Raw genomic sequence first — 5,744 nt, 5'->3', positions numbered from 1 at the left:
GTCTTGGAGTTGATTGACAAGCTGTGGGCATTTCATATGGATGATCGACAGGCTGATGAGATTTCCTATGAGTGAGGGATATGTAGTATGCATTTCCTGTGGATGATTGGCAGGCTGTGTTCCTTTACTAGGGATGAATGACAAGTTGTGGGCAATTCCTGTGGATGAGGGAGATGTTGTAGGCATCTCCTTTGGATGATTGACAGGCTGTGGTCACTTTCTGTGAAAGACTGACAGGCTGTGGGTGTTTCCTGTGGGTGAATGACAGGATGTAGACATGTCATATGGATGATTGACAGGTTGTGGGGATTTCCTATAAATAACTGACAAGTTGTGAGCATTCCCTGTGGATGATTAATAGACCTGTGCTATGCCTTATAGATGACTGATAGGTTGTGGACTTTAACTATGGATGCCTGACAGGTTTTGGCTTTGTCCTGTGGATGACTGACAGACTATGATCTTATCCTGTGGATTACTGAGAGGATATGGTCTTCTCCTGTGGATAACTGACAGGTTGTGGCCTTGTCCTGTGGTTGATTAGAATGAAATCCTGTGCCCATGATTAACAGACTGAAGGTATTTCCTGTGGATGATTTAATGGCTGTGGACTTTCTCTGTCGATGACTAACAGGCTGTGATCCTTTACAATGGATGATTTACAGGTCATGTTCCTATACTCTGGATGATTGATAGGTTTTGGATGTTTACTATTATAATTGACAGGTTGTGGGTGTGTTATATGCATGGATGACAGTCTGTGGGGATTTCCTATGGGTGGTTGACAGGCTATTGGCATTTAGTATGGATGACCAACAGGATTTGTCCTTGTCCTGTGTGTGGCTGACAAGATTAGCCTTCTTTTCTGGATGATTACAAGGCTGTAGCCTTGTCCTGTTGATGATTGACAGGCTGCAGACATTTCCTATGGATTATTGACAGTCTGAGGGCACTTAGTATGTATGACTGACAGGCTTTGGCCTTGTACAGTGGATGACTGACAGGGTGTGGTTGTTTCCTATGGATGATTGACAGACTGTGGGTGTTCCCCCACAGCTGATTGTCAGGCTGTGGGCATTTTTATGGATTATTAACAGGCTGTGGGCATGTCCTGTATATGATTGTAGGCCGTGTGTGTGTGTGTGTGTGTGTGTGTGTGTGTGTCCTAAGAATGACTAACAGGTTGTGGGCTTACCTTATGGATTATTTAGTTGTTGTGGGCATTTCCTTTGGATAATTGACAGGCAGTAGACATGTCATATGCATGACTGACAGGCTTTGAGCATTTTATACAGATTATTGACAGGCTGCAGGCATATTGCATGGATGATTGTCAGGCTATTGGTGTTCCTTTTGGATGATTTACCAGATGTAGGTGTTTCCTACAGAAGATTGACACACTGTGGACTTGTCTAGTGGATAACTGACAGGCTGTGGATGTTTCCTATGCATTATTGACAGGCTTTGGTAGTTCCCTATGCATAATTAATGATTATAGGCATTTGTGTGGATGATTGACTGACTGTGGGCATGACCTATGGGTGATTGACAGACTATGGGTATTTCCTGTGGATGATTGACAGGCTGTAGTTGTGTTTTTTGGATGATTGCCAGTCTGTGGATGTTTCCTATGGATGATTGACATGTTGTGGGCATTCCTTGTGGATTATTGATAGTCATTAGACTTGTTCTGTGGATGACTGACAGGCTGTGGCCTTGTCCTCTGAATTATTGACAGGAGTTGGGCTAGTACTATGCATGATTGGCAGACTGTGGCATTTTCTGTGGATGACTGACAGGCTGTGGCCTTGTCCTCTGAATTATTGACAGGAGTTGGGCTAGTACTATGCATGATTGGCAGACTGTGGCATTTTCTGTGGATGACTGACAGGCTGTGTTCGTTTATTATGAGTGATTGGCAGCTGTGTTCCTTTACTATGGAAAATTGACAAGCTGTGGTTATTTCCTATTAGTGAACAACAGGCTGTCGATTTTCCTGTGTATGACTAACAGGCTATAGGCATATGCTATGCTTGACTGACATGTTTTGTGTATATCTTTTTTTTTTTTGAGACAGGGTTTCTCTGTGTAGCTCTGGCTGTCCTGGAACTCACTCTGTAGACCAGGCTTATGGATGACTAACAGCTGTGTTTTTACTATGAATGATTGACAGGCTGAGGGTATTTCCTGTGGAAGATTGACAGGCTGTGGGCATTTCCTGTGGATGATTGGCAGGTTAGGTTGCTTTACTATGAATGATTGACAGGTTGTGGCTGTATCCTATAGATGACCGACAGGCAACAGGTGTTTACTATGAATGATTGACAGGTGGTGGTTGTGTCTTGTGGATAAATGCCAGGCTCTGGGAATTTCCTATGGCTAACTGACAGGCTAAGGGTGTTTATTATGAATGACTGATGGCTTTGTACTTTTCCTGTGGATAACTGAAAAGCTGTGGCCTTCTGCTGTAGATGATTGCAAGCTATGGGTGTTTTCTATGGATGACTGACATGGATTGTTTACTATGAATGATTGACAGGTTGAGCACCTTTCCTGTGGATGATCGACTGCAGCCTTGTCCTATGGATGATTGACAGGCTGTGTGTGTTTACTATGAATGACTGTCAAGATTTGACCTTTTCCTGTGGATGAATGACAGGCTGTTGCCTTCCACTGTGGATGACTGTGAAGATGAGGCCTTGTTCTGTAGTTGATTGACAGGCTGTGGGTGAGTGGTATAGTTGGGTTTTCAGGTAGATCTATGCTGGGTCCAGCATGGCTGTGTAAAAGGAGGACTAACACAGTTCCTGCCCCTGGTGCATTGCCACGTTGTTGATCCTATGATCCCCACATGTGCTGATGGTTGCTGTTGCCCAAAAGCTGATCTGCTGTCTTTATTACTCTACTTTCAATCTTTCTTTCTGGGAATATACCTCCCCCATTACTCAGAGCTATTAGCATCATGGTAAATGAAGCAGATGCAGTTTTCAGGAACGAGGAATGGTCATGAGGCTGTAGAGGATGAGAAACAGGCATTCTGCTTGGCCTTTAGGGTCATGGGAAAGGATCTAAACAATATAACCACAAGGACCATAAAGGCTTACATGGTTCTTTTTGGAAATGGTTCATTGGCAGACTTGTCCTTGACTTTGGAATCATAAGGAACCACATGTAACCTCTGGTCCAATGATTGCTGCATTAATTAGCCAGGGTGAACTTGAGGACATCAAGAATAGAGAGTTAGAGTGGTTTTAGGAAGAAAAGGTATGAATAGAAAAATAGGAAATTATATATGATTTCGGAATAAATAGCATTAGAAGGAGAGTACATGAGGTTATGGGATTGTTAGCATGAGAAAATGAAGATGTAGAAACATATACAAAGTTAGTACTCTGTTTTTCAGCTGATTGAAAAAAATTGAAGATAACAATGTCTGGAAAGATATTAGAGAGAGCTAACTGTTTTACTTACATAAAGCCAAAGCTTTGTAAGGAATCGATTTCATTTTAGTAGTCTGTTTTTTTGTTTGATGGTTTGTTTTTATGTGAGAACAGGTACTAAAGGCTGCTGTGTGCTGTACCAGAGAACTGGAAGAGCTGTGCCTAGCTTCCCATAAAGAACAGACTGTGTAAACCTATAAGTAAATGTGCTTTTGCTTTGTTATTGGTTCTGCTTGAAGGAAACGAGTGCTGGGACTATTGATCCAGGACTCATAAGTTTATGTAAGTTTAAGAATTCTTGATAATTATTAACAATGATGAAAGCCTTGATGATGTAGCTTTGGTAAATAAAAGACGGATCAGGCTCTCTCTGGTCATTAAGCTGAAGTTGAAACAAATACTGAGAATTGTTGGAACTGCTTGAGTTTACTAGGGACTCCAAGCCATTATTGAATTGCTCCTTTAGGCTGGGCCTCGGCAAGTGGTGCCCAGAGACAGGGACCTGAAATAAGGGAAGGTACATAAAAAAATATTGAGCACAAATAAGGTTTAGGAAGGCTTGCATTCAGAGTGTAGCAGTCTCCCTGGTAAGAGATAAAGCCAGGCAGGAAGAGTAAATAGCCATGGGACAAACAGGCACCATGCTGAGAGCTCTAGATTATAAAATATTGCAGCAAGCTATAAAAAGAAGGGAATTTCTTTGCATTTTGAATTCCCTCAAGAGTTTATAAATTTTATCCAAGAAGTTAGCCCTTGGTTTCCTGAGGAAGGAACACTAAGTATAAAAGTTTGGGGAAGAATGGGGGAAAGACCTTAAGAAGTGGGTTCAGACCCACGCAGGTAAAGCGATAGCTGCATTTGCTCTGTTTTATGGACTTCAATTAAACAAACTTTGAAGGCTTACTGTGGTGGGAAAACTGGGTTCTGAAGATGCCAAGTAGATTTCGTTTCTGTTGCTTATGTTCTTGTCCTTGCCTTTATCACTATTTGCAGATGATATGATAGTATACTTAAGTGAACCCAAAAATTCAAAGAAAGAACTCCTATAGCCAATAAACAACTTCAGTAAAGTGGCTGGATATAAAAATTAACTGAAACAAATCAGTAGTCTTCCTCTAATCAAAAGAAAGATGGGCTGAGAAAGAAATTAGGGAAATGACACCCTTCACAATAATCACAAACAATAGAAAATATCTTGGTGAGACTCTAACCAAACAAGTGAAAGATCTTTATGAAAACAACTTCAAGTCTCTGAAGAAAGAAATCCAAGAAAATCTCAGAAGGTAGAAAGATCTTCCTGCCCATGGAATTGGCAGGATCAATATAGTAAAAATGACTATCCTGCAGAAAGCAATCTACAGATTCAATGCAATATCCATCAAAATTCTAATTAAATTCTTTATAGAGTTAGAAAGAGTAATTAGCAAATTCATTTGGAATAACAAAAAAAAAAACCCAGGATAGTGAAAACTATTCTCAACAATAAAAGAACTTCTGGGGGAATCACCATTCCTGACATCAAGCTGTACTAAAGAGTAATAGTGATAAAAACTGAATGGTATTGGTACAGTGATCAACTGGCAGGTAGATCAATGGAATAGAACTGAAGACCCATAAATGAACTCACACAACTATGGTCTCGTGATTATTCTTTGACAAAGAAGTTAAATCCATCCAGTGCAAAGAAGACAGCATATACAACAAATGGTGCTGGTTCAACTGTAGGTCTGCATTTCCTGTAGAAAGCTCAAGTCTAAGTGGATCAAGGACCTCCACATAAAAACAGATACACTGAATCTTTTTTGTTTGTTTGTTTTGTTTTGTTTTGTTTTTCGAGGCAGGGTTTTCTCTGTGTAGACCTAGCTGTCCTAGACTTCACTCTGTAGACCAGGCTGGCCTCAAACTCAGAAATCTACCTGCCTCTGCCTCCCAAGTGCTGGGATAAAAGGTATGCGCCACCACCGCCTGGCTCAGATACACTGAATCTAATAGAAGAGAAAGTGGGGAAGAGCTTCAAGTACATGGGCACATGGGAAACATTCCTGAACAGAACACCAATGGCTTATGTTCTAAGATCAAGAATTGGCCAATGGGACCTCATAATATTGCAAACTTTTGTAAGGCAATATTGTCCTATTGACAGTAGGACAAAATGGCAACCAACACTTTGGGAAAAGATCTTTACCAATTCTACATACAATAGAGGGCTAATATCAAATACATACAAATAACTGAAGAAGTTAGACTCCAGAAAGCCAAATAAACCTATTATAAAATGGGGGACAGAGCTAAAGAGAGAATTCT

The sequence above is a fragment of the Mus pahari genome, chromosome 7 (genome assembly GCF_900095145.1).
Source record: "Mus pahari chromosome 7, PAHARI_EIJ_v1.1, whole genome shotgun sequence".
In the NCBI taxonomy this organism is placed as follows: Eukaryota; Metazoa; Chordata; class Mammalia; order Rodentia; family Muridae; genus Mus; species Mus pahari.
The sequence above is the reverse complement of the archived record's forward strand: the minus strand, read 5'-3'. Positions refer to the sequence as shown.